The following is a 12,896-nucleotide window of genomic DNA, read 5'->3' as shown; positions in this document are numbered from 1 at the left end:
CTAGATGGACCACAGGTCTAGCCCAGCAGGTGTTATGGACTACAATTCCCACCAGCCCCCGCCAGCATAGCCAATTGGCCATGCTGGCAGGGGCTGATGGGAATTGTAGTACGTAACATCTGGAGCGCCAAAGGTTCGCCACCACTGGACTAGATGGACCACAGGTCTGACCAAGAAGGCTCTTCTTATGGGCTTAGGATGCTGGACTAGTTGGACCACAGATCTAACCCAGCAGGGCTCTTCTTATAAGCTTGGGATGGTGGACTAGATTTACCACAGGTCTGTCCCAGCAGGGCTCTTCTTATGGGCTTAGGATGCTGGACAAGGTGGACCACAGGTCTGACCAAGAAGGGCTCTTCTTATGGGCTTAGGATACTGGACTAGATGGACCACAGGTCTGACCCAGAAGGGCTCTTCTCATGGGCTTAGGATGCTGGACTAGATGAACCACAGGTCTAACCCGCAGGGCTCTTCTTATGGGCTTAGGATGCTGGACTAGATGGACCACAGGTCTGACCCAACAGGGCTCTTCTCATGGGCTTAGGATGCTGGACTAGATGGACCACTGGTCTTCTCCAGTAAGGCTCTCCTTGTGGTCTCAGGAAAAGAGATCTCCCTTCCATGTCTAGCAAAACAGATGAATTCTACTGAGGCCAGAGCTTCCCCTCTTGCAACAGATTCAAAGCAGATATTTATATTGAAGTGCCAGAATAAGAGTCCCTGGTTCTAATCCTCACTCTGCCACGCAAGCTGCCTGGGTGACCCTGGGCCAGTCCCACCCTCTCTGTTTAACCTAACTTGCAAGGTTGTTGTGATTATAAAATGAAAACGAGAGCAACGTAAGGCACTTCAGGTCCTCACTGGAAAACCGGGTGGGGTTTACATAAGGTAAATAAAATAGCAAACAATTCCCCACAAAGTCTCTGCGACTCTTCATGTATCCAGGCGCCATGTGCAGAAGGAAGAAGGCCATGTATTGTCGAAGGCTTTCATGGCCGGATTCAACTGGTTGTGGTGGGTTTTCCGGGCTGTGTGGCCGTGGTCTGGTAGATCTTGTTCCTAAAGTTTCGCCTGCATCTGTGGCTGCCATCTTCAGAGGCGTATCACAGAGAGAAGTCTTGTTATACACTGTGTCCACACACTGTATAACAGACTTCTCTCTGTGATACACCTCTGAAGATGCCAGCCACAGATGCAGGCAAAACGTTAGGAACAAGATCTACCAGACCACGGCCACACAGCCCGGAAAACCCACCACAACCAGAAGAATGCCACGTCCACATGGTGAACTGTGCCACGGTATGGATTCCAAGATACAGAGAGTCAGCCAATTAAAGCTACTGGAAGGCTAGCTGAGTGGCATGTAGCCGAGCTGGGAGTGAAAAAAAAATTATAGGCTATCGAGAGATCTAACAATTCTGCTGTCCGTTTAACAGCAACGAGAGGAAGCTCCAGACCCATCACGACCACCTCCAGCAGAGAGACAAGGACATATCAGGCATTAACAGCGGCAGCGGCTTTCTCCCCTCCCCACTGATTACTTTGACTCCACCAAAAATGAAGCCACGATTGCTCTTGAGCCTCAAGAAGCCCTCAGTTCACGTACACAGGAATGGGAGCTGAGAGCCTCAGCTGACGTGGAGATGTTTAGAAACGGTGGAGCTAGGAAAGCCGGCACTCCGCGTTGTCATTCAGCCCACGTGGGGCAGCACTGTTACGGAGCCATCTGCTCCTGTTCTTCGCCGGCTCCAGGCAGCCTCGTTGATTTAGGATTCCGGCTCCAAATGTTACAAAGGCGTATGCGTTTGGCAGGGTTCCTCTCCCATCCCCCTTCATATTATTTGAAGCTCCTGGTTTTTTGTTTTTTTTTAAAGAGGCTCCTTTAAAATCTCCCAGAAACTCACACACTATAGTTCCCCCTCTGCCAAGCTTTTTCGAAAGTTCATGCGACAAGATGAAAAGACACACACACACACACACACACACACACACACACACAAACTATTCTTCCTGAGCGTGGCATTCAAAAACAGCAGAATGGGGAAACTCGTTTCTGGGTTTTTAACTAAAGAAATCTCTTTTTATTTCCTTCCAAAAAAAGAAGAACAGGAATAAACACACAGAGGAAAAAAACTTAAGAAAATACAGAAAGACAAAAATATAATAACAGCGATGGCGGATCTAGACGGAAATTTCTAAAAGAAGAAGAGGAGCTGGATTTGAACCCCAGTTTTCCCTCCTCAAAGAATACTCAAGGAGGCTTACAAACTCCTTTCCCTTCCCCTCCTCATGGCAGACACCTTGTGAGGTGGGTGGAGCTGAAAGAGTGCTGAGAGAACTGTGACTAGCTCAAGGTCACCCAGAAGGCTTCATGTGGGTGAACGGGAAGAAGAGTTTGGATTTATACCCCACTTTTCTCAACTGTAAGGAGTCTCAAAGTGACTTACAAACTCCTTTCCCTTCCCCTCCCTACAACAGATCCCTTGTGAGGAAGGTGGGGCTGAGAGAGTTCTGAGAGAACTGTGACTGGTCCACTCCTGGTCCGAGTCTCTAGAGCAGCAGAAAACAAGCTTGCTCCCTTGCCAACATGACATCCCTTCAGATATCTAAACATGGCTCTGATGTCAACTCTTAACTTTCTCTTCACCAAACTAAACATCCCCAGCTCCCTAAGTCTCTCCTCGTAGGGCTAGACTCCAGACCTTTTACCACTTTGGTCGCCCTCCTCTGGACCCGTTTCAGCTTGTCAATATCCTTCTTGAACTGCGGTGCCCAGAACTGTACACAAAACTTCGGGTGAGGTATAATCAATACGGAATAGAGAGGTACAATTACATCCCTCGATCTTGACACTATACTCCAGTGGTGGCGAACCTATGGCACGGGTGCCAGAGGTGGCACTCAGAGCCCTCTCTGTGGGCCAGCGCAAACAGAGCCCCTCCCCCCACATCTAGGCTGGCCTGGGCCACTGGGCTCGATTATTAGCATTAAACCTAAGACCTAGTTTTGGGGAAGCAGTGTATGTAACCCTGTTAAGCGCTGTTAAACCCCACTGATTTTCATGCGAAGAACTAAAGTGCAATCTTTTACCTGGAAGTAAGCTCGGTTGATGGCAATGGGGCTTGCTTCTAAGTAAACCCTCCTAGGGTTATGATTCACCCGTTGGAAGAGTTGCACGGTTGCTTCAAAGCAAAGCCACCAACTACCACCAAGCTTACTCCTGAGTAACGCACGCCTCGGAGCCAACCGTTTTTTCTGAACTAAAACCTCAGTATTCAGGTTAAATTGCCGTGTTGGCACTTTGCGATAAATAAGTGGGTTTTGGGTTGCAATTTGGGCACTTGGTCTCAAAAAGGTTAGCTATCGCTGCTATACTCCTATTGACACAACCCAGAATCACATTGGCTTTCTTGGCTGCCATATCACATTGCTCATGTTCAGTTTGTGGTCTCCCAGATCCCTTTTGCATGTAGTGTTGTCAAGCCCCGTGTCACCCACCCTACATCTGTGCATTTCATTTTATTTTTCCCGCCTAAGTGTGGTATCTTACATTTATCTCCCTTGAAATTCACTTTGGCTGATTCCGCATGGGCCAAAAACAGCAGTGTGAAAACAGTGTGAAAATGGCGTAAAAGGGTTTAAAACGGTGTAAAAGGGTTTATACTGTTTTCACACCATTTTCACACCGCTGTTTTTGGCCCGTGCGGAATCAGCCTTTGTTTGTTTTGGCCAAAGGGAACACCTTGATACCAAATTACCTTGTGCCAAAAGTATGCTGAGAAATGTAACGGGGGAATTCTTCGCCAATTTTTTTCCGAGAAGGAAACAGTTATGCAGAGTCACTCCAGATACACATCTACCTGTATAGCCACAGGTTTCTGCTACCCACGTTTAACCTGTCACTTCACAACAGAAACAGCTTAGCAGAAACAAAATGAACTTGTTAAGTGCACAGCAGCTGCCAAGCTCTCCCGCTTTCGGGATAAGGCAAGTTCGCCAGCTGCCGTCGCTGACTACATTTCTGGCCGTCCGCATCTGGGCTTGCGGGAGATACTGCAGAGCTGACAGGTATGCGATGTGTTCATACGTTTAAAGGGTCTCTTTTATCCTTTTCAAGGAACCGACGTCTTGATTTCCTCCACCTTCCTCCCATTACAGAACCGATTCTTTATAAGGACCTACGAACCACCAGAGAATCTGTAATTGATTCCACTCTGCTTAATGGCCAAGAGGCACCAGGGACTAAGGAGCAACAGCTATTAATTGTCAACCTTTGCCTTTCCGATTGATCGCTAATGGAGAGCGACGTCCACGTGACGTTCACGGAGAGAGCAGGAGATGCTCCTGTGATGGTCTCTAACGGCTAAAAGACTTGAAGGAACAGAAATGGTCGGGGTCCCACATCTTCAAGAGCAAATGTACCACGACACTTAAGAACTTCAGAAGATCTCTACTTTCGTGAAACTCAACAGGCGGAATGCTCTCGGCTACACTTCACGAGACTGTTGCAAAGATAAAAACTGGATAAAACCTCCCCTGCCCCCCAAATCCCTTTGTTCCTTGGAGGAAGGATGTGATCCAAGTAGTACTAGTAGAAGTAGCAATGGAGTCACAGCGGAGAGGGTCCACACATTACAACGGATGGAACTGTTGTGCATGTGAGACTGCCTCTCCGATATGTCCCCCAAAGAGCCTTGTGCCAGGCAAATATCAACTTATTGGTAGTCCCTAACTCCAACATTGTCCAGCTGTCCTCGACCGGGGCCAGGGCCTTCTTGGTACTGGCCCCAGTCTGGTGGAACACTCCACTGAGTGAGTGAAGAGAAGGTGAAGAGGTGACATGATAGCCATGTTTAGATATTTGAAGGGATGTCATGTTGGTGAGGGAGCAAGCTTGTTTTCGGCTGCTCCAGAGGCTAAGACCAGGAGTCATGGGTTCAAGGTGAAGGAAAAGAGATTCCACCTAAACATCAGGAAAAACTTCCCGACAGTCAGGGCTGTTGGACAGTGGAATGCACTACCTCGGAGTGTGGTGGAGTCTCCCTCTTTGGAGGTTTTTAAACAGAGGCAGGATGGCCATCTGTCAGGAGTGCTTTGATTGTGTGTTCCTGCACTGCAGGGGGGTTGGACTTGATGTCCCTTCAGGTCTCTTCCAACTCTATGATTCTATGATTCTCTCCGAGCACTGGGCTTAGCCATTTAACATGCAGCGCCCCTCTCCCATCCTCTCTCCTTTTCTTTCCAAGATTTCAAGTGCTAATAAATTAAATGTAAAAAAATCAATGTGCATGAAATATAGTGTTCATGCAAACTAAGTATTAAGATACGCTCGTTTCATCTTTTGAGTCTAGATAAGTATGCCTTGTTTGTTCATCTTATTATTCCACAGCTTTTAATCCCATTATTGGGCCATTTATTTTCAGTCACAACATATACATTCGAAGAAGAGTTTCGATTTGTACCCCTTGTTTCTCTCCTGTAAGGAGACTCGAGGTGGCTTAACAAGCTCCTTTCCCTTCCTCTCCTGACAACAGGCACCTTGTAAGGTAGGTGGGGCTGAGAGAGTCCTGAGAGAACTGTGACTGGCCCAAGGTCACCCAGCAGGAATGGAGGAGTGGGGAAACACATCTGGGTCACCAGATAAGCCTCTGCCACTCAGGTGGAGAAGTGGGGAACCAAACCTTGTTCTCCAGATTAGAGTCCACCTGCTCTTAACCACTACACCTAGAATTGGGCTTGGGAGTAGATCGGAAGCCAGTGTAACTGTTATAACAGTGGTGGCGAACCTTTGGCACTCCAGATGTTATGGACTACAATTCCCATCAGCCCCTGCCAGCATGGCCAATTGGCCATGCTAGCAGGGGCTGATGGGAATTGTAGTCCATAACATCTGGAGTGCCAAAGGTTCGCCACCACAGTGCTATAATATCAGGGCCGCATGCTCCCGATAGCTAGACGCAACGGTCCAACCATAGTGTTCTGCACTACATGCATCCTCCAAACAGTCTTCAAGGGCATTCCCAAGCAGAGTGCGTAGCAATAGTGCAATCTAGATGTAACTAAGACATGGATCACTATAGCTAGCTCTGATTGAGCCAGGAATGGACACAGCTGACGCACCAGGAGAACCTGGGCAAAATCCGTGCCCTACGAGGAGAGACTTGGAGAGTTGGGGATGTTTAGTTTGGTGAAGAGAAGGCTAAGAGGTGACATGATAGCCATGTTTAGATATTTGAAGGGATGTCATGTTGGTGAGGGAGCAAGCTTGTTTTCGGCTGCTCCAGAGACAAGGACCAGGAGTGATGGGTTCAAGGTGAAGGAAAAGAGATTCCACCTAAACATCAGGAAAAACTTCCCGACAGTAAGGGCTGTTTGACAGTGGAATGCCCTACCTCGGAGTGTGGTGGAGTCTCCTTCTTTGGAGGTTTTTAAAGAGAGGCTGGATGGCCATCTGTCAGGAGTGATTTGATTGTGTGTTCTCCTGCACGGCAGGGGGTTGGACTTGATGGCCCTTGGGGGTCTCTTCCAACTCTAGGATTCTATGAAAAGCACTCGAAACCACCACAGCCACCTGGTTTTCCAAGATGACCGATCTGTCCAGAAGCGCTCCCAAGCTGTGAACCTGGCTGCTCAAAGGAAGCATAACCCCATCCAGAAGACGAGAGATCTCAAGTCTCCTCTACGTCTTTCCACTAACCCAGAGAATGTCCGTCTCGTCAAGATTGATTCAGCTTCCATACTCTCATCCATCACATTACCCGTATCCAAGCCCCGGTTCTACACATCAGCACTTCCTTTTAATCAGGTAGGAAAGAGAGGTAGATCCAAAGAGTGACGGGTTTCCAATCCTGTATACCAGCGATAGTGAACCTTTTTGAGACCAAGTGCCAAAATTGCAACCCAAAACCCACTTATTTATTGCAAGTGTCAACACAGCAATTTAACCCGAATATGGAGGTTTTAGTTGAGAAAAAATGGTTGGCTCCGAGGCGTGTGTTACTCAGGAGTAAGCTTGGTGGTTGTCGGTGGCTTTGCTTTGAAGCAACCGTGCAGCTCTTCCAATGGATGAGTCACGACCCTAGGAGGATTTACTCAGAAGCAAGTTCCATTGCCAGCAACCGAGCTTACTCCCAGGTCAAGGATCGCACTTTAGTTCTTTGCATGAAAATCAATGGGGTTTAACGGCACTTAACAGGGTTACCTACACTGCTTCCCCAAAACTATGTCAATGCTAATAATCAAGCCCAGCGGCCCAGGCCAGCCTAGATGTGTGTGGGGCGGCACTCTGTTTGCGCGTGCCCACAGAGAGAGTTCTGAGTGCCACCTCTGGCACCCGTGCCATAGGTTCGCCACCACTGCTGTATACATTAGGTAGTAAACCACACTGAGTCAGGTAGGAAAGGGGAGGGTTACTCCTGAGCAATCTACTTAGGATCAAATGACACATTGTAAGAAAAACGTCCTGCAAGGAGAGAGAAAAAAAGAACTGTGAAGTCGGTCAACACAGTAGTTTTCAAGGACGGCGAAGATCCACCGTTAACCTTCCCGGGCAAACACTGAAAAGCAAAGCAGTTCTGTCAGAAGTAAATGAATCGCTGGAAATTTGGGATTCTTTTCTCCTCCGTCCAATTCGAAGAGACAGCAGGAGAAAGCCGCTCTCCGCTGCCCTAATTCATCAGCGTCCTACGAGGGGGTGGGGGGTGGGGGGGCAGAGGACATGAATGAGACAATTACCCGCTTCCCCGTCACCCAGAAACATGAAGGTAACCACACAATCCCATCTGTCACAGCTGGTTAGCCAGATCAAAAACGCCACTGCGCACAACATGTCTGCGGTGAGATTTAATCGGCTATATAACAGGATGCGGCCCCAGCACGGAGGTCAGGAGCTTTCATTTAGCGACCGGAAGGAATGCAGATTCATTAGAAGCACGCAGCGAGCAGACAGTTGCAATCAATTCCGGCTAGTAAAGTGTGCATTCAACTTTATCCAGCAAAAACCCTGATGCATTAAGAGATGTATTGTCAGAAATCTTTCCATTTGAATATGCTGAATGTCAAGCTCTTAGCAGGCAATGGGAGTTATTCCCTTCCAACGGTAACTCAAGACGCAGCCGTCAACAACACTTAACTTTAATAAGAGAAAGGAGATTGGGGAGAAGTGGTGAGGAGTTATTTCTTTACTGAACTACGAAATGCACAACATATGAAGAACGGCTGTGTAATTTGTGGCTGGGATACAGGGCTAACCGTTCGACTTGTGCGACGTGAAACACAGAGCACAACAGCGCATGACTGCCATGGGTAGTGATGGAAAGGGCTGTCAAGTCACGGTGGATCCCATAGGATTTTCAAGGCTCACATCCAAATATGAACCAGGGCCAACCTTAGCTTCTGAGATTTGACAAGATCAGGCTAGCCAGGGCCATCCAGCATAGAGACACTGGACTTTCCTGAAGGTCCCCCATCCAAGTACCAATCAGGGCCAACCCCTTCTTAGCCCCTGAGATATGACAAGAACAGGCTGGTGGAAAGGGTGGAGCTTTGAGTCCCTTTTGCATGTTCAGGACAGTTCAGCCTCTGTCAATGGGAGCTAGCAAGGCAATACACAAAAGCCCATAAACGTGCTTTTTTAACATTAAAAATTTCAGATTCTCCATCAAGAGCCCCATCATACAACACAGTTTGCAAAACCCATTCAATCCTCACTTCCTTTTCTTCTACTGGAACCCGTGGAAGGCATGTATAACACCTGTCCTCCATCAGCTGTACGGCTTCCAACTGAGTACTGGACCAGACTCACGGAATTGGTGCTGACCTTTAAAGCTCTAAATCATCATCATCATCATCATCATCATCATCATCGTCGTCGTCGTCGTCGTCGTCGTACATTTCACAGCTGCCAGATCTTTAGCTGGTTGTTGGCCTTCATTACAATTCGAGCCTCACCCAGAAGCCTAGGAAGTTGTAATGTATCGGCGTAGTATTCGTGCGGATCCCAGCAGGGCTGCCTTCTGAATTTGACAGATGTTTATTTAGATTTTGTAGAGCGCCTCATCCCCGGAGGGCTCGAGGCGGTTTACAACACAACCCATAATATCCAACAATCATTTAAAACACAATTACAAGCCTTAAAATCAATAGCAGCGTACAAAATCCCCCCGGTTTGGTCCTCGTCTGACCCCCCCCCCGGTTTGGTCCTCATCTGACCCCGACATCTGGGGCATCTGTCAGCTAACGAGGCCACCATGCCTCCCTCTGGGGGGGGAGGGGAGGGAATTTTAAAATTAGGATGCTGGACCCACTCATATCCTTATTTTTTTGATAATTATTATTTAACTGTTGCTGCTTTTAATGTTTTAATAACTCTGCATTGTTGTTTTTATCTGTTGTACACCGCCCAAAGCCCTCCGGGGATGGGGCGGTCTAAAAGCCTCAAAAACAAACAAACAAACAAACAAACAAACAAACAAACAGAGTCAACTCAAATTCCCCATGAGTGGTCTGGGATCGCCTCCTGCACTATGCCCCTCAAAGAACCACGTTGTGCTCACCAAATAACGACCTTCTGGTGGTCCCTGGCAGCAAACACATCTGACTGTCCTCATCCAGGGCTTTATCAAGCCTTGGCCCCAGACTGTTGGGAACTCTGCCCAATGGGACCTGGACCCTGTGGGACCCAGCAGAATTCCACCGGGCTTGCAAGGCAGAGATACTCCACCAGGCTTACAGTTGATGAAAGCAAAGGTTTTACATCAGCTGCCCCCCCTTCCCCCCAGTTTATTTCCTTTCCGTGGTTCCTCCTTCCTTTCTACCCTTTCTCTGTCCTTTCCCTCGACTCCCTTTATGCCTCCCTTGCCATCTTGGTAAGCTCCATCACGCTGCATTCACATGTCCCTTCCTAGAACTGAAAACAAAAGGTATCAACCGGCAGAGCTGTGTCCAGGGCGCTATTGAGAGCCTTAACTTTTGTGATAGTATCTTAACTGAATTGTATAGGGCAGCATGGTCGTAGTGGTTAAGAGCAGGTGGACTCTAATCTGGAGAACCTGGCTTGATTCCCCACTCCTTCACCTGAGCGGCAGAGGCGTATCCAGTGAACCAGATGTGTTTCCACACTCCTACATTCCTGCTGGGTGACCTTGGGCTAGTCACAGTTCTTCAGAAGTCTCTCAGCCCCACCTTCCTCACAAGGCGTCTGTTGTGGGGAGAGGAAGGGAAAGGAGCTTTAAGCCACCTTCAATCTTCTTATAGGAGAGAAAGGTGGGGTATAAATCCACACTCTTCTTCCTCTTCACTTGTATTTTTAAACTGTAATTATTAGTGTTGTTAGTCTCCCTAAGCCCAGACCAGTTAGGAAAAAGGTGGGGTGAAAGTATAAAAAAATTAATAAATGATTGGCTGTTGTGAGTTTTCCAGGTTGTGTGGCCGTGGTCTGGTCCCAATATTGCTCCCAATAGTTCGCCCCATCTATGGTGGGCGTCTTCACAGGCATGTCTTCTCTTAATGTGACCAAAGTACAATACCCTCTGTTTAGTCACTTTAGTTTCTAAGGAAAGTTCACATAGAGCAGCCACCCAATATTACCCTTTTTTAATCATCTCTCAGATGAAGTTCAGCCAGTGACGGTCATGACAATGCGATGATTTGAATTCAGGCCTTCTTATCCCAAGTGAAACACTCATGAGAGCCAGCGTGGCGTAGTGGTTAAGAGCAGGTGCCCTCTAATCTGGAGAACCGGGTTTGATTCCCCGCTCTGCCACTTGAACTGCAGAGGCTTATCTCAGGAATCAGATTAGCCTGTGCACCCCAATACATTCCAGCTGGGTGACCTTGGGCTAGTCACAGTTCTTCAGAGCTCTCTCAGTTCCCCCTACCTCACAGGGTGTTTGTTGTGGGGGGGAAGGGAAAGGAGATTATAAGTCCCTTTGAGTCTCCTTACAGGCGAGAAAGGGGGGATATAAATCCAACCTCTTCTTAGCCAAGACAGACCACCACATGGGTTTAAACACTAGGGGAGTGGGGTCCAAAAGGCACAGAAAAGCTCATGACCATGAAAGCCTTTTTTAAAAATCACACACCTGTCAAAACACAGTGTTTACAAAGGTTTGCAACTAGTCAGTACATGAAACTACATAGACACTCCGCTAAAGAACAGCCGCGTTACACAGTGAGGTTTGCAAATTATTATTTGCCAATAGCAGAATTATAGAGACAGGAGTCTAGAATGCATGAGGCGGGGGAAAGTCTTTCAACTTATACTGCAGAGGCAGGGAATATTCTTAAAACTTATACTGCAGCCAGAAGTGCAAGCCGGCTGGAACTGCTTGCAAACGCGAGACCCGTTTACTCTTTAATCCCCCTCTGCTCTTCAGGCCACCGAGACCGAGGCCAATTAGAAAGGACAACTTAAGAAAAACCAAGAAGCTACACAAAAGTGTTTTTTTTTAAACTACAGGTCGATGTCTGCATGGCCGAAAATAGCTACTAGACGTCTCATGTGTCCTTCTAATGCAAACACAAGAGATAAAGTATTGGAAGACTAGAAATACCTGTGTGGCCATGAATTATTCAGCGGCGCGTGGGCTGTCAAATCATAGCTGAGGCGTGAAGACCCACAGGTTTTTCAAGATCAGAGGCATTTGGAGGTGGTTTGCCAGAGCAGCAGTGGTGTAGTGGTTAAGAGCAGGGGCGTTCTAATCTGGAGGAACCGGGTTTGATTCCCCGCTCTGCCACCTGAGCTGTGGAGGCTTATCTGGGGAATTCAGGTTAGCCTGTGCACTCCCACACACGCCAGCTGGGTGACCTTGGGCTAGTCACAGCTTTTCTGAGCTCTCTCAGCCCCACCTACCACACAAGGTGTTTGTTGTGAGGGGGGAAGGGCAAGGAGATTGGAAGTCCCTTTGAGTCTCCTGCAGGAGAGAAAGGGGGGGATATAAATCCAAACTCCTCTTCTTCTTCTTACGGGTCATGAACCTGAATTTCTTTGGTGGTCTAAGCAGGGTGAACATAGCTTAAATAAGGGGTAGTTCCTTCATTCTCCAAAGAGGGCCAAAACCAACAACATGACAACTCATGACAACATAGCAAGATCTACACCAACATGACAACTCCACAGCCAAGCTTCCCATATTCAAAGACAGCGAAGTTGGTTTCTGTAGCGCTTAATCCTCTTATTTCTTTACCCATTTTCTTTGAAAAGGCATTCACGAACGATAACAACGCCGACGCTGGGTACATCTTCGCCACTGTCTTATGTTTCAGAATGTTTGCCATTAACGCTTGCAGTTGCAGTCCAAGTTATTAAATTTCCCAAGTGCTCTATAATAACTACACAAAGAAAACCGCCAGACAATTGGTCGGATTCCGTGCTTCTGCCTCTGCAAAAACAGCGATAGCAATAAATTAAGCAGCTGACCTTTCCACCAGCAAGATATGCCTACCAAATCCCTACACAATGGTTAACACGTTTTTTTTAAAAAAAGGTCACGGAGCATGTTGTGTTAGTAGAGGCGACATTTCATTACATGTGAGAAAGGGAACTTCCCACGGAGTATTTTTCCCTCTTCTTGTCCGACCTCCGGAACGAAAAATGCCTCCCTTATTCCACCGTTTCCTGTAGCCCTCTTTTATGGTTTACAAGAATCTACCCCAGCGGAGAGAATCCGGCCTATCGTTCCATTTTACTCGTGCAGGTAGCAAACCAGGAAATATGTCATGCTTGCTGCAACGCTAGACAGATGTCAAAGTTCACCTCTTTTCCCCAGGGCAGTCATGTTCCGATTCTAAAGCAAGTGAGGCCAAAACAGAGGTTCCTCTCTGACATTCATCGCCCGACTCTGAACTTGCAACGTTCCCAGGGGGCAAAGCAAGAGTCCAATCTGTCACGCCTTCTT

General features: G+C 47.7%; 1 long non-coding RNA gene across 1 annotated transcript in view; it reads right to left on the bottom strand.

Annotated features, from left to right (window-relative positions):
* Window positions 1-12,896, bottom strand: part of LOC125434333 — a 116,102-nt gene that overhangs the window by 74,363 nt on the left and 28,843 nt on the right. The gene's annotated exons all lie outside the window — the stretch shown is intronic.

This window comes from Sphaerodactylus townsendi, linkage group LG06, assembly GCF_021028975.2.
Source record: "Sphaerodactylus townsendi isolate TG3544 linkage group LG06, MPM_Stown_v2.3, whole genome shotgun sequence".
Classification (NCBI taxonomy): Eukaryota; Metazoa; Chordata; class Lepidosauria; order Squamata; family Sphaerodactylidae; genus Sphaerodactylus; species Sphaerodactylus townsendi.
The sequence above is the reverse complement of the archived record's forward strand: the minus strand, read 5'-3'. Positions and strand labels throughout refer to the sequence as shown.